Raw genomic sequence first — 23,740 nt, 5'->3', positions numbered from 1 at the left:
ACCATGCTTATGACCCCTCCCCAGGGTAGCAAAGCTAGAAAAATATTGTCGCCTTTCCTATCCTCCCAGTTGGGTCTTCAAATGATGGGGTCACTACTCAAACTCAGGGCACTTAAGCCCAGTCAGTGCCCCCCCCAACTTGGCATTCGCATGGCATTCTTCTGGGTATCTGGTTACATTTTATACACCACAGACAAGTGATAGGAGGACTGATGATTCTATAGTGTCCACATATATTTAAGAGGTGTGTTTGTCTGTGTGTGTAATAAGAAGAAATGCCTGGCAATCAACTTATCTTTCCCACTTGCACAGAAAACACCTACTGATGGTTATGACTGTTTACATGATGGCTACAGAAGTTGGATCCAAGTCAAAGGAGTCAGATCCAAGTCAAAGGAGTCATATCCAAGTCAAAAGCAATGGATAGATGTATGTGAGAAACACTGACTATAGGACAGGGCAGTCTATCATCATGCCTATTGTTCTGTGGCAGTTCTTCAGGTCTTATGAATCACTCTTTCACATTGCACTCCAAGTCTGTCTCATGTCTCTTCCATATTGCTCTCTGCCTCAGTGCTTTCCATTTTGGTGGGAAATATTGTTTTTTTTCCTACTACCACTTTATCTATATGCTCCAAAATAAAATAAGAAACCGATCACAGTGGGGTTGTTGCCAACCCCTTAAATATTTAATACATTATTTGGTCCAGTAAAGCAGTAAATGGGTGTTGTTTTTTGTCCTTGTGGAATAGGCCACTAGTTGCCACCGGCACTTCTACTTTATCTTGAATGCCAAGACTTACTCTGACCCCCACAAACCTAATCCGAAACCCTCACATTGTATAATCAGAGAATGAAGTATCCCCACTGCAGTGCCACACTCCACAGCCACAGGAATTTATTTACATTCCCTTCCCACTCTCCCAGCCTTAATATGTCTAACATACGAACTCCCCCAGCCTTAATGTCTGACATATGATGACACAAGACCATTATAGCTAAAAAAAAATCTGTCAGTACACGCCCCCACAATATTTGTAAAATATGATGAACACCCTGGGTATCACCACCAGGGTCTGTGCTCCCCCAGGGTAGCAAAGCTAGGAAAATATTGCTGCCTTTCCTATCCTGCCAGTTGGATCTTCAAATGATGGGCTAACTAGTCAAACCCAAGGCACTTGGAACAAGTCAGGACTCCTTCGCTATCTCTGCATCATGGAGCCAACATCAGTGCATGGGTATGGGCGATTGTTATGAGGTGCCATTCTATTTGGGCTAAATATACCGGTCACCTTACAGAGCAAATAGTACCTCTCCAGATGCAGCACCTGGTGATCCCCTGGTATTCAATAACTGCATTTCTGAATAACAAAGATGACATATGCAGCTCTTGTTACCCTTTGCTTTTTCTGGCACAGTGCTGTAAGTCTTCTTTATGCCATACTCAGCTGTAGAGCAAGACGCTTCTTCCACTTCTACACAGTTTCAGACATCTCTCTATGGTCTGGTACTGAGAAACAGTGCAATACAGTTTGTCGCTAGAGATAAAGACAACTTATTGGCGATTGCTAGATCAAACTTAAGTATGACTAATACTGTTCCCCTGCAGGTGCCAATACTGACAAAGAAATATGTTTAATACTATATTTACTTTAACCAAAAGGTAAAAAAAAAATATTTCAATAAATATCTTAAATTAATCCCAATTACTCAGGAGCCTAGAAGCCCAAATAAAAAATATGGCTTATTTTGTTCTGCCCTAGTTTCTCCTATTTACGAAAAACTCTGCTAAATAACGTGATCATTACAATCCTGAGCTTAAAACTCATTTTCCATTTCAATGAATACTGTCTTATATGCATTGCAATTATTAATAAGCATAGGATCCATAATAAATGGGATTTAATCATGTTTTTCCTTAGATCTGCAGAAATGTAAATAATATAAAACAGCATTACCCATGTATGGCTTAACATATACCTCCTCCTTAAAAAAAATGACTTTTTTCAACACTATTTTTATCTTTATAAGAACAATAAAACATTAAAGTTACAATCATAACAAAAGAACTATATACAAAGTCCATAACTATATCATCATCACACATGAAAAATATCATAAAAATGAAAATGAGTGCAATTAACTTTTCCTGGAACTTCTGGTTATTACTTAGTGTCAAAACATATTTTGAATAATTGTACCTATTATTTCTACTTTGGTTTTTGCATGTTATATTAACTATTCAATGCATTTCTTTTATCATCATGTACCAATTGTAACTATTTATTATGCATACAATTTTGAATTTATCCTGCATCAATGTAAATAGGTCATGACTGAAAATGGGGTATTTGTACTACAGCTCGGTTATCTTTAAAATAACATAAAATTGCAATAAATATACATTCAAACTATTATAAGTATATACATTTTCTCATTTTATCAGATCAATGACACTTTTGTTATGAATCTCAAACATACAAGGAATATCCCAAATGTTTTTCACCAGAAAGATCACAGGCCTAAAATCCTTGGACTACCAAGAGAGGCTGGATTCTCCATCCCTTTATTCAGTGTCATACAGGCTTTTCAGAGGAGATGTCTATCTTGCTTAATGTGCTATTAAGAGACCCAGTTGTCATAGACCTCCTCTTTTCTGCAAGTCCAATGACTCTCCCAGTACTAGAAACAGAGACTTAAATATTTACCAATAGACAAGTATAACATGAAAGATGGACAGGTTTATAACATCATGCCTCCTTACCCTCTGGACTATAGGAACAATACTAGGCAAGTAATTATAAGGTCCATAAGAGCTATAGCCATACACCTTTAAGAAAACACACTTAAAAGTTCTTGCCATCCTTTAAGAGTAGTTAATAGTGCCCACCTCACAAATCAAGCAAGGTCACACATGACAAACCTGGTGCACATTAATGTTTAAGCATCCAACCAAAAATACTTGTATTAAAGGCAGACAATGTAGTGCTTGACCTGACCTTCAGTGACAACATATTTACAGGCTGGGAATACATTGAATTAGGTACTTATCCCTCTAATAAAAGTTGTGTTTATTTTTGATGTAAATTTATGTTTTGTGAAGAAATGAGAGGTCAAATAGGATTGGGTCTTTTATGGAGCAGCTGGTACACTATGGAGTACAAGGAGAGTGGTGCTGGACTCCAAGATGGCTGCACAATGACCAGCAGCTTAATTTCAACTCTCCCAGTGTGAAAACAGAAACATAGAGATAAGGGCTAGTAAGTCTGGCAGTTTTATTAAATTCATTTATTGGCTATCACAAAAAAAAAGCTTACAGTCTAAAAGAAAATCATCTAGAAAAGGTGAAGAGAAAACACTGACTTGGAAGAATCCTACAGCTGTTCAGTAAAAAGCAGTTCAAGCTCCAGCTTTGGTGTAAGACATGGCTTCCAGTAATCCAGAGGAAAAAATAAATCAAATGTGCTCAGAGCAGATAAAAATAAATGAAACATTGAAGGAGTATATCAACTCAAATAACAAAAGTCTGGATAAATGAAAGCTTTAAACAAATTCAAGTGAACTGACAAAACTGCTTAAAATCAGATAGTTGGCATTTTCTTCGGAGACAATGTTTGTGGAAAATTATAATTCACTATACACCAGGCAGAAAAGATGCACATTTATCCCAGCACCCAGTGAATGTCAAAATGCTGGTGTAAGATTCAACCTGCTGTATCCAGCTGTCATCAGAATATTTTGTCCTGGAGTATCATTTTTTATTCAGAACAGGCTAAGAAAGAAGGGAACTCCACTTCTCATTCTTCAGGTAATAAAGCTCAAAGATTCTTCAGGTAATAAAGCTCAAAGAGAGACTGCCATTGAAACCTTTTCTAATAAAGTTCCAAAGGAAAATACACGAGACACTGAAAAAAAAACACAGAAGTTGAATAAAAGAATCAGAAATACCTTGGACTTGAACTCTAGTCTACGGCTAGCAGATATAAGTGAACAGAAAGAAGATAAGCAACTCTGAAACTGGTAAATAAATGTGAACATATTCACATTTGTGAAACAAGGCTTTACAAGAAAAAGTGGAAAGATTGGACTTTAGATGACTTTGCTAAACCTGTTGGGTACTTAAAAGTGTATACCCCACAACATGTCATTAATATTTGGAAGAACACTAAGGTAAAGAGATAAACAATAACTGTTAAGTAAAAAACTTTTGTTCTTAACAGTATTTGCATAAAACATTATGATATAAGTTCCATGTTATACAGTAAAACATTTTCGGGTATCAGTGTTTGTGATAAAGATACTAAAGTAAAGTACCTTTTTTCTTTTTGTTTTAGTTTTAAGAAATGTAGGCATTAGTATATAAAAAAAAGAGAAAAAAGCTGAACAAAAGCAAGCTTAAGTTAATACTTGATGTGAGGGATGGGATGTACAGGTCCAAGGGTTATAATATATGTAGGGTTGATATTTCTTCTCTTAAATTTTGCATAGGTGAATGTTTAGCTTAAGGCCCTTGACTTAATGTAATTTTTTTTGTGTAAGCAAGACAGCACTGAATGTAATTAAATGTTTTCCTTTAAAAATAAATGTTCACTTTGAGTTGAGAAGTCTGCAGGTGAAGGCAGCTGTACATTTTGTTTTAACAAAGATGACCTTAATTTTAGGTTAGGTAATACCTGTGGTTATAGTTGTCGATTTGGGACAACTGTTTCTATCAGGAGGGTTAAACTTAATTATATGAAGATGTACATAATTTTGTGTCTTTATTTTAATGTAATAGGTTATGGTGATATTCCCTGGGGGAGAGGTTGTTTGGTTTTGTATTGAGAAGTCTCATTAAAATAAAATGTCTTGTAAAATGTGACATGTTCAAATGGTGATGATGAGAATACAAAAGATCAATTTACCAAACATTAATGGGTGCATGTAACACACAAGATGGAAATGGACATTTAAAAAGCTGTCATATATAACACATGGGAATAAAAACTTCTCATCATAACAGCCACTCTAACCACATTATTTTGGAACATGAATGGCCTCAGAGGTGTAGACAAAAGGGAAAGAAAGAGCGTTAAAGAGACAGGAATTTAAGGAACGGGTAGCGGACATCTGACAGTTATTATGGAAGACAGAAATTTCTTTAGAAGTTATAGCTATTGAGTGGGATACAATGAAAGTATAGTTTAAAAGTAGTGTAGAAATAAAAGAAAGAGATATGGTCAATAAAGAAATGCAGAATAAAGGGCAATCTTGCAGAACAAGCAGAGGCGCAACTGCAGAGTGCTAAAGAGAAAATAAGGGAGTATCTGGATAATATGCAAAGAACGCTGTTAAGCAACTGTTTTGATAATAACTTCAAAGCAAAAAAATCTTTTAGCACAATGACCTAGGCAACAGAACGTAGGAAGGGTTGTTGCCAAATTTAGGGAGCTTATAACAAGAAAAACATATTTCAGAAAATTTATGAATCTTGTATAAAGCAAGGAAATCAAGAAAGAGCACAAAAGCCAACATTTAAGGAAAACTTAAAAGTATACCAAGGTTAGAGGTAGATGAGGCTCAACAGTTAACAATCAAGATAGGAGGAGAAAAAAAAAAAAAAAAAAAAAAAATCGACGTACAATCAATCTGCAAGAAAAGTCTCTAAGAATAGATGGTATTCCAGTGGAAGTTTGGAAGCTAATAGTGAAGAAAGTCATACAGATCCGGATCATTTTATTTAACAGTATTTTTAAAAGCAGGGAGAGCACCAACATCCTGCAATAAAGCTGTGGTGGCAGTAATACCTAAAGACGATAAAGAGCCATCAGAACCAGCTTCATAGAGGTCCATTTCAATTTTAAACTATGACTAGAAAAAGTGTTTATGTCTATAACAGCTAAAAGAATGGCAGATGTGTTGCCAAAATATGGTTTTGTGGAGGGAAGGTAAACATTTGACATCATCAGTGGAACAATTATGAACAATTATGATCCACATGGAAACAAAATGTAAGAAAATACCAATGTTTTTTGAGGGTTTGGACACAGAGAAAGCATTTAACAGAGTAAACTGGGATTTTATGAGTAGGGCAATGGAAGCATTTGTATTCCCTGATACACTAATAAGGTTACTTAGGAGGATATATGAGGGATCAGGGTTCCTCTGACAAGCTGTGTCTGAACAGAAGAACCAGGCATAGGTGTCCCTTTCCCCTTTATTTGCTTTATATTTATATTTTGAGCCACTGGCAAAGAAAATAAGGGACTCTGAAATTCCAGGATATAATTGGTTTGATAATCAATAAAAGTTGTCTTTATTTGCAGAATATATTATTTTGTACCTGATAAAACCAGAAAAAGAGATCTCACTATTATGGAACATCTTGAGACATTTCAAGTCTTTTCAGAATAAAAAAATTAATGAAAATAAAAATTTCTATAGCTATAAGCTACGTACCACACATGAATTGGTCCAGCAATGCCTACATTTATGGGGACATAAGAATTTAGGAGTATGGATTAAAAAGAATTTTGTTATGGCAGGTAAGGATATATGAGAAGAGACTGAAAGGATAATATAAAAACTGAGAAACTGGAAGCTCATGTTTATGGCTATGGATACAAGATACAAAAAGTAAAAATGTTTTTGGTCTCTTTAGGTTTTATATACATGCAAGGCATATTTTTAACTGACCAGAGGAGAAGTTGTGGGTAATAATTAATAGAGAATGGAAGAATTCATCTGAGAGGGGAAAAGTGCAAGGGTGAAGTGGGAGAAGTTGATCCTTCCAACAGAATAAGGTGTTTTAGGACTACCTGACTTTAAGGAGATATTTTAGACCCACATATTTAAGGCCCATATACATAACCCAAGTAGAAAGCTATTAATTCAAAGTGGAAAGAGATGAAACACAGAGGGGAATTCAAGAAATAAGGAGAGTGGGATTTTAGAAAGAGATCCTTAAGAACAATAACAGCCATACAGAATGTTATCTACATAAATTAGCAGAACGTATTCCAAGAACTAAGCAGTCACAAGAAGGGTGATTTTACCAATAGGGATGACTGTAACTTGGGGTACAGAAAATAAGAAAAGTGGGTTTGAATTTATTGGAGAAAAGTGGCAAAGCAGCCAAGGTATTGGGACCAAATAACTGAAGATGCAAAGGTAATAGAGTGGGAAGAGGCCAAGAAGACATTTGGACTGCAGACTGGAGACTGGTTTCCCTATCAGGGACTGATACAGCATAGGCAAAGAGAAAGGGATAGGGGAATCTTATGTGAAGCACCTCCTCTAGTAGAGTTTTTAGTGGTCTAGAATAGAAGCTGCTGTTAAAAAGGGGATAATTACTTGGGAATATAAAATATTGCAAGATAACCATAATAATCATTCAGAGGAGGTTAGAAAAGTTTCTTTTTGAATTGATTATCCAGCCTCTTCCCAATATATGCATAGCTCTCAAACATGCAATAAAGCCTAGAAGATTTAGGAATTTCACTTCCGAAGTTTTTGCATATGTATTTTTATGCCACAAGCAAACTCCACTAGATGGCAAATGTTGAAAGTTGGATAGGGATAAAAAAGGTAACTGGGAACATATGCTTTGGGAGTGTAATGATTTGATAGACTTCAGAAAAATACCCTACAGAGTAATCATCTAGAAATATTGGGTAAGGATTTTTTTTTAGATCTGAATTGCTTAGACAAAATGAGGCCTTGCTAAGTTTAATTCTGGTGGCTGCCAAAAAGCATTGAAGTCTAAACCAACTGTATATGAAGTATTGCATATTGTAACACAGATAAAAGATTTGGAGGTGGGATTTAACAAGTGTAGGAGCAAATTGCATAGAAAAAAAATGGAAATTGTGGGTACAATACATTCATACATTTCTGCTTTGGAAGAAAAGTGATGTTTAAGGGAAGGCAGGAATTGAACAATTTATGTATTGTTAAACTGATGATTTTTTTTGAATAACTATGTGATGTGATGTATAATGTTTGTAACTAGAATGCAGTAAAATGGTTTGTTTTCTTTTGTATAAATAGTGTATGTTTGCCTATGTCTTAAGTGATAACTCAATAAGGATGTCAAAAAGGATGTCAATAACTTTGTAATGTGCAATGTCTATGTCAATAACTTTGTAATGTGCAAACAGATAAATACAACTACGCTGTCTCCATGGTAGTACCCTTTAAATATGTTATCTAGAAAATATTTAAATATAAATAATGTTTAAAACTAATGAATCTGAGCAACAGATGGAAGTAGTACAATGACTATCTGATAAAACAAGATAAATACTACCTAACCAAATCTTAGAGAGTAACTGTAAATAATTGTACATTACCAAGTTACAAAAGTGGTAGGATTGAAACTGCTCCTTTTTTATCCAAGGCATCCACTAAAATCGGTGAATAAAGTTTCTGGCATCTGAAATCAATGAAGGAACCTGCTCAACAAGCTTTTTGATATGTTGTTGTATAATTATAGCAAAAAGTAAAAAAAAAATGTCTAAACAGCCAAAACGGACCAAAAGGTAATGGAATGTCCAACCAAAAGAAAGAACCAAAGGTCTGAAACTGTCAATTTTATTATACAACAAAGCTTTGAAGTCAACAGACTGTTCTTCAGTGTTAATCAAGATTAACACTGAAGAAGAGTCTGTTGACTTGAAAGCTTTGTTGTATAATAAAATTGATGGTTTTGGACCTTTGATTGCATAATTATACAAAACTTTAGCATCTGTATGAATCTTCGGCATTCAAAAAACTGATAGATACTGAATAATGGTAAACAGAAAAGTACTAACAATTTCAGGTGACATCTGACATAATTCATGAATAACTAAATTAATATGTTAATCGGGTTAACTGAAAAGAAACAGAGCTCTATATGTGTAAATATTCTGTAGTTCATATTGGACTGCCTTATTGCATGCCAAACACAAGCACCCTAAACAACCAGCCTCTTAAACCTCCTCTGAGTGAATCATGGATATTCATCTCATTTTAGAAAACCACAGTGACTGAATTACAAACAGAAAGCTTTTCACCCTATGGACTCAATTATTCCAAACTGATGCCATATACTGCAATGTTTTGTTGAATGATACCAACAGTGGACTTATTTTTCCAGTGAAAAAATACAACCTTGTTCTAATATTAGACAAACCTATTTGCATTAGTCTGTGGTCAAAATATGAGGCACAAAAAAGTAATGCAATACTTGCATTTATTAGAAATAATTGAACTGATAATTTTAATGTTGAATTTAAACTATTTTTAGTGTCATGATCCAGTTCGAGCAGGTCACAATACAAATCTACTTTAGAAGAACCATGAACAGGCTTTTTGAGCATGGGAGTTTGTGTAAACCACGAGTATGAAAAACGTGCTTAAACACTTGGATGAGGCCAACTTGCAACAGTAATCTTGATTTCTCTCTGTTTTAACATTTCAAAATAGTCTACAAATGAGATACATTGTATCCAGTTCAGTATTATCATTACAACTTGTGAGATGGTTCAGAATATAAGGAGATCGCATAACCAGACTTCTTCCTTTGCTGCCAAAGTTGAACACAGCTGGTAAAACTGCTACAAATAAATCTTTGGGCTGTTGAATTAAACTAAAAATGTTCACAAGTAAAAAAATAAATTAAAATGAAGAATGGTGACCCAAAGACAACAAATGTGACTCAATAAACAAGAAACAAAATTTAATAAAAAGTTGATTAAGCTTTCCTACTCTCATCACTTTTTCAATTCAGTTAACAGAGTAAGCAATGTGCATTTGGCATACGTAACATTCTAGTCAGGACTTTTGCATGATTTCATCACCTCTGTTGGTGCTTTTGGCATGCGGTGTTATCTGGAAGTCAAATAGCATAACGAAGCAGTAAGGAGATCATAGCAATTGTCCAATGAATCTTTACAATGCAACAGCACTATGATAAAGTATGTGTGCCCATATCCTAAACATAATGACATGCAGATGAAATCCACAAGATGAAGAATTCCACTGCTACCCTGACACTGCCTTGAAGCCGGGAGTGGGCGAGGCAACACAACAATATGTAAATGGCATTGATATAACCTATTATGTATTTATTTGAATTTGTTAACAAAATAGTCTTGCAGGAGAGTCCCAAGATGTACGATCCTCTACTACACACACTGGTAAATAAAAAAAAAAAAAAATAGCTAAAATTTATAAACATTACGAAATTATGCAGTCTTCCTGGTATGGTATCTTTAAAAAATGTTTTAAGCTTTCCACCACAGCTGCAGCTAATGGAGGGAGGCCATAAGTAATGATATATATAATATGTACTACAGTAAAGCTTGTGGACATGGGTTACAGTGCAACACAGTGGCCGATTTATAATGAAAGCTTATACTTTCAAACTTCATCCTCAGAAGGAACAGAGTGAAAATGGGCAGATGTGTCTGTGTGCAAAATCTACATAAAATAAAAACCAATATCCCTACTAAATTTCTTACACTTGCTTTAATGCAACCTCCTCAATTCTCTGTGCAGTAAAAGAATGTGAATATAAAACAGCACCTGCTATCTTACCAAATGGCAGCATTAAATTGTAAAGAATCAAGTGACAACATAAGATTCATTCATCTATGCCGGCCTTTGTTCCTTCCTCTACTAGTACAGGGAATTACACATCCCCCTTCTTCCCCCACACTCAGCTTAAACCACTGTGATATGAGCATGGGGTGTACTTCAAACACAAACCCAAGGCTGCCATGAATACACCTATTTATTACGACTTAAATGGTCACTACCAACAATAAAATGATACCTCAGAATTAGAGACCACCACAGTACAAAAGATGGCTTTACTTAGCATGAATAACCAATTAGATAAATTTACATCAGTTATATACGTCTCCATAATTCCGTAACTCCCCTAAGAAAGGAATATCCATGTTCATTACGTTTTGACCATTAAAGGACTTCTGCATAACAGATGACCATAGCATATAACCGTCTACAAGTTTGGCAGTTGCAAAGATTGAGGTAGCTTACCATCATTAATTTGTTCATTTACAGTACTTCCTTTCAGCAATTTCTTCAACATCCTGAAGTTATTACCAGCACTGACTGCTTACTATTATAAACAATGAAGCTATTTCTGCAACAGAGGAACAGCCTGTCAATTAAGGTAGCTAACTATGCAACAGAAGGAAACCCTGTAAATTGCTTCAGAAGTAGTGGGAATTTTAGTGTTCACAACATAACAGCTTCATTTTATACAATGAATGTAAAGTTCATACGACTACGGCCAGAGATCTATCCGGGAGCTTTTTCCCTATCAGTACCACCATCTTACTACTGCAAGTATCTACAAATCTCCTCACAATAATGCAGAAGGTGTAGTTTTTTTTTTTACCATTGCTTTTATTTGTACCAGGCATAATACATCTTCTGCAATGACTTTTATAATATCAAGCACTTTCGCCCTGTACGTTTACACTCTAGCAAGGCAAAGCATGCAAGGTGCATGTCAGCAAAATGCAAGGATGCATTCTGCACTATTCAACAGTGCAGAATCCTCAAGTAACTGCTGGGTATGCCCTGAATCACGTGTGTGCTCCTAGCTATATGAATGCTATCTACAGAATACATAACCTAAGCTACAAACCATAGAGAACATCATGATTACATTCAAATATAGACAGGCACAACCACCACATATACAAATTTTTATTCTTAGTATTAATACTAAGACATTATCTTGGTAATGCTGACATATGATACTGTGATTCTAGTCAACTGTGGGACATGCTGCAACAGAAAATTAAAACAACTCCAATTAAAGAGACATTACCTTTGGAAGCTTGTGATTTTACATATCCCACTTCCTAATTTTAATGACCAAGATCTGAGAGCTTTAATAAATCACCTTTGCACTTAAACTTTATATCACCAAAAACTGGCTAGTTTTAAAAAGTGTAAACTGGGTAGGCTTTACACAGGTGGTATTAACATTTTTAAATGCTTGTATAAATCACAGAGTATCCAAACAGTAACAAACGTTTACTGAAAGATGGGAAAAATATTAAAGCAATTGTTCTATTTCAATCCTCTTTTACCCTAGTTTTATTTCCCGCTATGTTCAGCGTATTCAAAACACAATTGTTAAATACAGATAAAAATATGCTGCTTTTCTTAAATCTTAACCTCTGGCTATTCTACTTTTATTTTGTTCACTTTAAAATTAAACTGCTTCTTGAAGTGAAATTCCATCTTTAGCATTATTAAATGACTTGCGTGGCCTTATGTAAATAGCGTACATTGTCTTTTGTTTTGACTGTTTCATTACAAGTAATTGCCCTGAATTGTTATCTATGCCCTTGACTTGTTTGTTTATAGTGTGTTTGTTATTAACATTCAAAATCACAATGAAGTAGTTTTGAAAAACAAATGCTAAGATACTGTTGTTTGATACGGATTAAAATCCCTTACTGACTAAAATGGATTGATTCGGCCTTCATATTCTGGCCTGGATGGCCCACTTTCATCATTAGTCAGTTTATAGTTTGCAGTTGATTTCATTTTTTTCTGATTATGGATTTCTTTTTACCTTGCACTCTACATTTCTACTGTATATTCATCACACACGTCTTTTCTCATTCACTACAACTGTAAAAACATGTCCTTCGTCACTATATCTTCTAGGCTACTAAATGTTTTAAAGTAGTTAAGTTCTGCTTCAGTTCTAAGTGGACAGCATCAACATAAAAGCCAGTTACATGTTTTACTGTAAATATGTGGGTATGCATTTCTAAGTAAATGTATAAACTGCACAGAAATGAAACTACCAACAGCGAATTATGCTACAATTTCCTCAAAAGCTGCAGGTAGAAGCAGAAGCAATATTCTAAGACTTGTGTCTATAACTTGATAAAAATGAAGGGCAAATTACTAACGGAGGATACAAGTTAGCTAAAGCATGACTACTCCTGTAGGATGGTCTTCAGGGGTTTTTGTTACAACATAAAAGTTCTTAGCTGTTTACTGAATCATGCTTCTGCAATATAATGCAAACTTTCCTTGACATAAACAGTGGAAACTCTAGATTTTTTTTGATGAGCTTGTACTTATTTTCTTCAAAAAATTAATCATGAACAGAAATGAGAATATTTGCACATCTTCTTCAATAGCTATATCTTTCAGGTTACCACCTTTCCGTCTTTATGTAAGACCGTCCCTATTTGAACAGCTGTATCAGGAGGGATATGATAATGACAAATTTCCCGAGATTTTAGGACAAATAGTATTTCATAGTTAGTTAGTTTTAATAGAGAAGTAAAACTATTATTTAAATTTGAAACACATAAGTACAATATAGAACAAACAACTCAAATTCTACAAGAATTTATTTTGCAAAATAAAGTCAGTCCTTTGCATTGGCTGTTATTATGGTTTGTTCCACAAAACCTCACACTGCCATTAAAGATATGCCACTTTGTGCATTTGAAAAGGTGGCATCCCTATAGTTCTTGAAGAAGGACTTATAAACAAATGAAGGAAGTTTTCCATCCAGGAACATTCTCTTCAACTATATCAATGTCTCCCTAAAACGACTCTTCTACAAGAAAACTTCTACAGAGCTGTTATCAGCTACAATAGCAGAAATAAAATGAAAGTCATTGATATGTACTTCTCTGAATGATAGTCATGAAATCCTTAAGAAGAAGAAAACTACACAGAATATAATCTTTGTCAGAAGACAAGGAAGATTAATAAAAACGAAAATGAAGATTTGGAAAACTGGGGAAAAAGAAATAAAACATATAGTATGCATGAAGGAATTAATATGGCAAATGCCTTAACCACAAGGATACTACAAATTTTAAAACTACAACAAGGGCTATCATTTGGATAGGGGAGTCTACCTCCACAAAGAGACTGGTCACTAGCGGAGATTGCACACTTTTTTCTCCTACAGCCAAAACTTGACAGAGTGCTTCCTAATAATCCACAGTCGCTGTTATTTCTGTGCAGAGAGCACATAACTAATTAACATTAGCTGCCCTCCCGGACTGTTTCATTAACATGTGGTTTCCTCAGTGAAATTGCTCTCTGTACAATAGCAGTCTCTGAACTGAAAAGGCTTGGTGTGATGCCAAAACCTTCCTAAGGCGCTTGCATTAAAGGTAGAGTATTCTGGATCCTGCTCAAAGTTTTTCTTTGAGAGAGACACTAATCATAGCAGAAATTCCAACCTGATATACAGTATGGAAATGAAATATGCTTGCCCAGTATAGAAATGCTATATGACTAAGAAATAATAATAGAATAAAATATGATGTGAGCAGTATGTTTCAAGAGTTGTAAGTTCCAATACAAGATGAAGTCATCAGACATGTAAAGTTTATAGGTTCAAATGTTCATAAAAGATTACTAGGCTAATAGCTCAAGAGACCTCACAAGCCTAGCCAGTTTTACCCAATTTTCTATCCATAGGGGAAAAACAACGATGGCCAGCAAGTGGGGTTTTGACAATTTTTACAGACTGCTTCTGTCCATAAGTGGCATGGACACCACTCTAGGAATGAATCTGCAATTTCCCATTCATTAGTCCAGATTGCACTTGAAGATGGCCAGGGAAGGGCTCTATTTTACGTGAAGAGGAAGCCTATTCCAGAGGAGGGGCAATTTCTAGGACACATATATCTGTCTCTCCAGCATGACCTATTCATGTCAGAGATCAGGTTTAGATCTTTGGAGTGGGTAACCTTCATACAGTTAGTTTTGTGAATATGCAACATTTCCATCAGGGATGGGTTAGAGACTGCCTTGTAATCTCTGACTCAGCCGGAAATGTTGCATATTTAGAAAATCAGTAGGAAACGGAATACAAAGATGCATATGACATGTTGGTTATACCCTGTAATTTTTGGTGAGAAACCTCTGTTGCATGTGCCTGGCAAGGTACACACCAAAGGGTGCACTGTACTTGATTACTGGTCTGATGAGTGCCGAGTACAATTGTAGTATGACGTTCTTAGATCTGGATGCCATGCCCTTACTTATAAGTTGAGCAACATAGAAGGATTTCCTCACCATCGTGGACACATGACAGTCAAAATTCAGGATTACTATCTATCAGAGTACCCAGATCTATTACCACTGGGTCCGCTCTATTAGGGGAATGCTATCAATGTCATAATTTCCAGGGGCATTTGATTTCCCAAAGGACATCATTATGCATTCCTTTAAATTTAGTTTGAGGCCATGGCTCTGACATCAATCATTAGTCTGTGTGTCAGACTTTGCTGTAGAGTATCAACATCATACATTATGATTTAGGAGTATGTTGCAAATACAAAATAAACATTAAAGCATGGAGGAGATTACTTCACCTAAATTAAACTGATCCAGTTCTTTTTGTGACCATTTTTTCCAAGTGAAGTTAGAGTAATAGCCAGTTCAGTAGAAAGCATGCATATCATAGTTAGGCACAATTAGTACTTGCATCCACATATTAAACTCTTATATACCGTAAACATTGTACATCTATTATAACAAGCTTTGCTAATATCATAATGGAATGCTTTGCAATGTAGACATTGGGTTACAAAGGTTATAATTAAATCTTGAAATTAATGTAGAAAAGATTATGTGGTTTCAGTTAATAAAATAGAAAAAAAGTATTATTGTTGCATTGTAAATAGAGGAGTTTCTTTCACAGGTGTAAGCCTACCCATATTTCTCAAATATATTTGACAATTTGTGTTACTCAAAGTTATTTTAATAAGTATATGTAGGCTTGGGCATTCTAGCCTTTACTGGCCGCCTATGTTTATCAGAGGCATACATGCCAGACCAGGGATAAATTTCCCATTCCCCTCCCACTGGTCCAAATTATGCTCGAGTTGGGTCAGGAAAGAAATGTGCTTCATGTGGAAGGGACAGCTGTTGCAGAGAAAAGGTAATCTGAGACACATACCTATCCTTTCACATGTCCAATATATACTGTAGGCGAGGTTTAGTTCCATAGGTCAGGTAATTCCTTGGTTTGTGAATGTGCTGAAGGTCCATAAGAGAGGGATCATGATGCCTTGTATGCCAAGCAAAGATAGTCTCTCACCTGTCTGTAGGTGACAGGGATAGGACTTTGAGGTAGTCTACAGTCATTTATTGTGTTTAATAATAAACTATATTTGTACATATACACATACATGTATACATATATGTTTGTGTATACAGTTCCTGTCTAATTAAATTAAAATAAATGTAAATAGCCAAAAAATAATTAATTACATTAATTTGGTCATTTAATGAAAATAGGTTAACAAAAGTATGATATGACAGTCTCTCATATCACATATGTTAGGGTTACTAATTGTAGTAAAAAATAAAAGAAGAAGAAAGACTTTTTTTAAGACACAGGAAAATTTACATGCTGCTAATTCAAAAGTACAATAATGGAGTTTATGTTTCTGAATATAATAAAGGCTTTAAGTAGGAAATCTTAATGGATTTTACACCACTAGGTAACCGTGTATTTTGGAAGGGTGAAATTACAATCTAAAGGACTACAAAAGGTCAGCAAAAAGATAAACATTTTCAAGTAGTTCAAATCAGGTAAAATGTATTTTGGATTCTGACACTAAAAAACTAGTTATGGATATTGAAAATATTTTGCAAGCATTTAATGAATATTGATGCCATTAATAGAGAAGGAAATGCAATACTAGTTAAAAATTAAACAGATTCCTTTATTAACAAAATATCTACAAAGGTGGACAAGAAGATCAGAACTGGCAATTTAAAATGCAGTTAGGATTCTGACACTTGAAAACTAGTTATTGATATGTAAACTATCTTTCAAGCCTTTAAGTAATATTAGGAGACCATTAATAATGAAGGAAATACAACTACAGATATAAATTCAATAGAGATCTTTATTAACAAAAAATGAACAAAACAAACAGGAAAATATGTCTGTAATAAAACATGTACCTAATTTGGAAGGAATAAAGAAAAAAAAATAAAGAAAAATAAAATTCAGGCACAGATGGAACAATTCCTGAAATTTTTAACTAAATTTCCATAAAACATGACAAAAATTATAAAAAGAACATTTGTTAACATGCAAACAAAGGATTGTCTTCTTCGTCTTCAAGTACCATATTGGCAACTTTATACAGAGACAATATAAAAATTAAAATCTATGCTCTTCATATAGACTGATATTATAAAATATATGTCAATTTTATCAGGCAGACTAAAATTAATTCTGCAAAGTTCAAAAGCTGAAGTTCTATACAGTCAAACAGAAGATTTTAAAATAATTTCAACATTAAACTGATTATGCAGATTATTACACTTACTAATTTGGACACACAGAAGGTTTCATCTCCATAAATTGGAAACACTTGGGTTACATTATTAAAAAATATAAATTTTCCTAGATATGTTTTTCTTAAATGTTACTCTGAACCGCATGCAAAAAAGGCAGAAAGGAATAACACAGGTTTGTCCTCCCCCTTTGTTTATTTTAGCAAAGGAACAGTTAATAAATTCAGTAAGGTATACTAAATATACAGAACACTTTAAAATAAAAAGTAATATATTTATTTTGAAGTACTGCTATTTGTCAGTCAATTATCATTAACCCTAATTAACCTTAAATATCTTAAAAATCACTTAGGCTTCTCTTTTATTTTTCTCAGAGATCCCAAACCTCAGATTTAATGAGAATACAATTTCTATTTTATTCAATCAGAATATTGATCCATCTCTATAAGACATGTAAAAGTAAAACTGGAATTTGCCAAAAAATTTAAAAACTATTATGGTAACATTAGTTGATGCCATAGAAAAATAAATTCCTAATGGAATAAAGTCTTCTTGACCCCATGTCTAATAATTTAGAAACAATTACATGGTTTAGTTATGATAAGATTAATCATTGCCTATTGAGAGCTCAGTGTCTGTTATTCTAAAAGTGCATTAGTTCTGGTTTAAGCACTTGGGCTTCAGGCCAGTTATTTTACGTTAAGAAGGATTGCTGTCTGCACTCTTGTGGGAGGAGAGGCTGGACTCTGCCCTTCTGAGCAGGGAATTTCTGGTTAGAGGCTTATAGTGCCTGCATATTCTAACTGTTTCTTACTGAAATTGGTACACCTTGTTTGCTGTAGCATAGACTAGATCCAGACCTGCTGAATCTAGCTTTATTTGTATGCTTGTTGTTTGTTTATTTCCCTGAAACGCTAATTCCACCTAAAATGCGGCCTTTTAGCACTTCTGTGGATCCCTAGTGATATCTGCATTGCTTACTGTACTTAATTCCTTGTTTCACTTGAAAGAAAGGTACTGTTTGTCATTTTTGCATTTAAGTTACATGTAGCACATTGCATTTAAGTTATCTGGCACTTGCTCACTAAAGCAATTATACAAGTCAGCTCTAAAAAATTAAAAGCACTACACCCTCACAAACTCCCCTTGAGTACCTTGTTCCCCATTGGCCCTTTTTTTCAATTATAAAGGAATTCCCAATACTATTCTAGCATGTCCAAAGGTCAGTTGTCAATCTCCTCTCCGGTCTAGCTGGTGAATCTGGGAATCTTGAGGCAATGTTACAACTGCCTCATGTACACAGACAACCCCCTCCTCCTCCCAACAAATTCCAACACATGTGAGAGATGCAACCATATAGCCAAACTGGAGGCTAAGCTCTCTCAACTCAGTACTGGCGTAACCAGTCAGGATGAGAAGGAAACCACACTCACTACAATTCCAGTCTCACATAGACCTACCACGACAACAAACCAAACACAAACACACAAAAACATACTGAGGCTCTAAATAAAAATCTGCCTAAGCAGCAGAGACCTCCAAAGCAGACACCCAAACAACCGCTACCCCAAAACAAAATACGTGCAACACATAGCTCACAAAGCCAGTGTGCCGAACAGTCACAGCCCTTAAGGCTAAACAACACACCTGATACACTTGTAATAGGTGACTCTATCATCAGGCACACTGACGTCCCGCTCACCAGGCTGAACAAGGAGAAGGTCACGGTGAGCTGCCTGTCGGGCGCTAGGATCTGACACATAACACAAGCACTCAGGTCACTCCAAGGCAAGTACAAATATGACTCAGTCATTGTCCATGCTGGTGTGAATGACCTGAGACGTACCTCCCTGGACTACATGAAAAGAGACATAAAGGAGCTCTCTGAGCATGTAGCCCAGGCTGGTATGACCCTGACCTTGAGTAGCATCTTACCCTCACCAAGAATGATGCCACAATATGAAGACAAGATGACCAATTTCAACAATTGGCTTAAGTGTTGGTGTCATTCAAAGGGGATCCAATGCCCGTCAGCCTGGGATGACATGCTCGACAAGCCACGATGCTTCGCTAGGGATGGCTTGCACCTGTCACTCCTGGGCTTTCGGATACTGGCAAAGGCTCTTGCTACCCCCATAGTGCCTTTTTTAGGCAAGGCTCAAAAGACAAACCCACCTCCATAGGTATCACAAGGGATAAGAAACTAAGAGTAATGCTACTCAACGCCAGAAGTCTAAACCTCAAGATGCACTTTTCGAAACTCTCCTTAGCATGGAGAACATAGATATCTGTGCAGTAACAGAAACCTGGTTCAAGGCTCCCGAGAGCACCCCAGCACTACCAGGTTATACCTCATACCATGCTTTTCGGCCCCAAAACTTGGACCGAACCACAAAAGGAGGGGAGTATCAATATTCGTCAAAGATACCAACACCTCCAGGTTGGTGGCACAGCACGAAGCATCAGAGACTATCCATGTGCAACTAACTGTGGGTAAAACTGCCTTCCAGTTTATAGCCTGCTACAGACCACCCTCCCAAACACAGGAACCCCACTTGGCCTTCCTGAGAATACTGGAAAATATGAAGGTCTCTCCAAACACCATTATATTGGGCGACTTCTACCCAAACATAGACTGGGAGCATTACTCTAGCTCCAACACCCTAGCCCAAAGGTTCCTAGAATTTATAAACTCAAATGCTATGGAACAACTTGTTACCACTCCCACAAGAGGGGAAAACATACTGGACCTGATCATCACCAACATGGGGACACTATGCTCCAGACCAGAAGTGTATCCCTCACTGGTAAGATCAGACCATAAACTAATCTCACTGGATATTCACATCCCGACCCCACCCCCTGCCCAGAAAACCACAGTGAAAAACTTCTCTAAAGCAAATTTCACATGCCTCAAAACCGAGGCGAAATCCTTCAAAGCCCCCGGGCCTGTGGAAAATACTGCCCAGACCGGAGAATCCTTTATAAACGCATTCTATGAACACCTTCAGGAATGCATGGATCATGCAATCCCAAATAAAACCAAGACCCAATCCTCCAAACGCAGGCGTCCTGTCTGGTGGACCCCAGCCATAAACAAACTATACAATAGAAGGAGGAAGCTACTACATGACAGAGCAAAATCCCAAAAAGGAAGGCATCTCTGATCAGTATTAGCAAAAAACTACGGGCACTCATAAAATCGTCTAAGGCCAGCTTGAGAGAAAAATTGCACAGGACACTAAGGATAATCACAAGGCTTTCTTTAGTTATGTTAGGAACCTGTGTGGGAATTCCCAGATATGCGCAGAATTAGTCCAAAATGACAAAAATACACTGAGCCCACAGACATTGCCAACATCCTAGCTGACAGGTTCAGTGCAAACTTCTCCCCCCCCTTCCCCACCAAAGGGCAAATATCTATCCCAACAGAGTGTTGCCCCCCTGACATCTCAGATGATCAGGTAAGAGCCGCCCTCTCCAAAGCAAAAAACACAGCATCAATGGGACCAGATGGTGTCCCGGGCTCGTCCTACATGAACTCCAAGAAGAGCTAAACCCAAACATAAAACTACTGTTCAATCTTAGCCTTACTACAGGATATGTACCCAAAGAGTGGCGTACAGCAACAGTGGTCCCTCTCCACAAAGGTGGTGCCTCAACGGATCCTGGAAACTATCGCCCCATAAGCCTGACTAGCTTGGTCTGCAAAGCTATGGAAAGGATCATCATGGACCTCATAAATAAAGATATTGGGGACCTACAGACACTGGATCCTACCCAGTTTGGCTTTGTTAAGGGCAGATCCTGCCTCTTAAACATGGTCGATTTCTTTGAAACAGTCAACAAGGCCATTGAAGAGGGGAAGGTGGTCCACACAGCCTACCTGGACCTCGCAAAAGCCTTCGATACAATACCCCACTCGGGCATTATAGATAAGCTCACCAGCTTAAATATAAACCCCTATGTCACTAGATGGGTTGCAAACTGGCTCAAGGACAGATCCCACATGGTTAGAATTGCTGGAGCCATGTCAGACTCCAAACCAGTTACAAGTGGTGTCCCACAAGGCTCAGTCCTGGGACCTCTCTTGTTCGGTATATATTTTTCGGCAGTACAGGCCAACACGGAAGGACTGTGGCTGACCAAGTTCGCAGATGACTGCAAACTAGGCGCCATAATCAACTCTCCAGCCGACACAAGCATCCTCCAAAAGGGCCTCATAAAACAGACAACTGGTGCCAGAGCCATGGCCTCAAGCTAAACGCCAAAAAGTGTATAGTCATCCCCTTTGGCAAAAACAAAGTGCCCACAAATTACCACATAGGTGGTAAGTCATTAGGGACCTGGGGACCCAAGTTGATAGCAATATCTCATTTGACAACCACGTGGCCAAAGTGGTTAGAAAAACATTTTATATAGCCCACCTAATCATGAAGGGATTCACATCTAGATCAGGGGAGGTCATCGTGCCTCTTTACTCATCCCTCATCAGGCCCATAATTGAGTACAATGCCCCTTTTGGGATGTACCTTACCAGACACCTGCAGCAACTGGAAAGACCCCACAAGTACCTCAACAAGAGGATCAAAGGGCTCAAACAGATGCCATATGCTGCCTGGTTAAAGAAACTCCAGCTCTACTCAGTGGCATACCTCCTGCTCAGAGGCGATCTGTGCCTGACGTATAAAGTCATGTCCAACCCGGAATTAATGGACATGCTGCACCTCAGAAAATCCAAATCCCATCAAGCTACGCGCTTGAGAGACTTGAACCTCAGCACTGAAATAAATAGGACATGCTGGAGGGACAGATTCATAACCCAGAGGCTCCCTTCACTCTGGAATAAAATCCCAGTCCAGGTTAGGCAGAGTCCCACATTGGGCTATCACTTCTGTGTCACTGTTAGACAGAGGCACAGTATACTAACCTCAAAAAAAGGCATAGCAAAATTAATTTAAAATGGGTGGCGAAAGCCAAACACACTCTGGCTAGGCTTATAAATGCCCTAGGGCAGATAGCCTAGTATGAACCTATGAACCTAATAAGGTCTTCTTTAGCACAGCTAATAACAACTTAGAAACTATTATACAATTTAGCTGCAATAACATTAGCCAGTGCCATAAAGAAATGACATTCAACTTGTACAAGGTCTTCTTTATTATTGAAGACAGATTAAATGCAATTAAAAAAACGACTTCTCTGACATCAAATAAAAAAATCACATTAAAAGTATTGAATAAATCGGGCATATCATTTCTTTGGTATCCTAACAGAGCTAGGATAATACTAACATCATATCAAAATGTGAGAGAATTGCGGCATTGGACTTTGAGATGTTGAAACTTAAATTCCATTTTTAAATTATTTAATTATACATCAGTAGTTCAATAAATATATCATATGCTGCAAAATGGGATACATAAAATATGTGATGGTAAAAAAATCAAATAGTTTTAATAAATAATAAAATGTTATGGTTTCTGAATGATTATGTACAATATTATATTTCCTTCTCAACAAACTCTACTAATCTTAATTCTATTTTAAAAACATTTTTGAACATTTTATTACAAATATCTTAGTTTAAAAATGGCCTTTTACAAGATCTCCCACTTCCTTTACCAAAGGAATTACAGAAAGTATTAATTATAACAGAATGAAAGGCTAGAGGTAAACACAATTTACATTTTGGTTTAACTGCTTAAAAGGAAGTGCTTTACTGGCAGTATAATTCATAAATATACAGTAAATCATACAGATCTGCTATCAATAAAATGTATTGGATAATATCTAACCCAAAAAAATCAGAAGCCAGGAAACAGTCTGCTAAGGCAAAGCACAAGTCAAGAAGCTTAAAACTCCAATAGCGTAGAATCAACTTTTAAAGAGCAACTGCACATTAAAAACATTTGATGTTAATAATTCCATTTAAACCAGGAAACTTTATTTTCTGTTCTCGAAGTTTGCAAATCTGATTTGAGGGGGGGAGACTTCAGAAATTTTGTTGAACAGAGGGAAGCTTTGTGGCAGATTCGTTTAAAATCTGATAAGTTTCCTGGTTTAAATGGAATTATTAACATCAAATGTTTTTTTAAAGAATGGTAAGTTAAGTATCAAGAAAGACAACATTGCTCCTTTGTTTATTTAATGTGCAGTTGCTCTTTAAATGTTTTTAGATTTTTAATTAATTGGAAAATTTAATAATTAAAGTGTTATTTAAGGATGTTCATTTTTTGTAACAGTGTATTCTGATGAAGTCTTCTGATGAAAGCGGAAATAAATTGATTCTACGCTATTGGAGTTTTAAGCTTCTTGACTTGTGCTTTGCCTTAGCAGACTGTTTCCTGGCTTCTGATTTTTTTGCTAATATCTAACGCAGCCACTGGAGATGCACAAGCAGTTCATTTCCTTGTGCCGATCCCAAGCC

The 23,740-nt window shown here is 36.4% G+C and overlaps 1 protein-coding gene across 1 annotated transcript in view; it reads right to left on the bottom strand.

The window, feature by feature from the left end:
* CLMN (calmin) overlaps nt 1–23,740 on the bottom strand; it is a 1,136,927-nt gene that overhangs the window by 1,099,113 nt on the left and 14,074 nt on the right. The gene's annotated exons all lie outside the window — the stretch shown is intronic.

This window comes from Protopterus annectens, chromosome 6.part0, assembly GCF_019279795.1.
Source record: "Protopterus annectens isolate FY-2018-M chromosome 6.part0, PAN1.0, whole genome shotgun sequence".
In the NCBI taxonomy this organism is placed as follows: Eukaryota; Metazoa; Chordata; order Ceratodontiformes; family Protopteridae; genus Protopterus; species Protopterus annectens.
The sequence above is the reverse complement of the archived record's forward strand: the minus strand, read 5'-3'. Positions and strand labels throughout refer to the sequence as shown.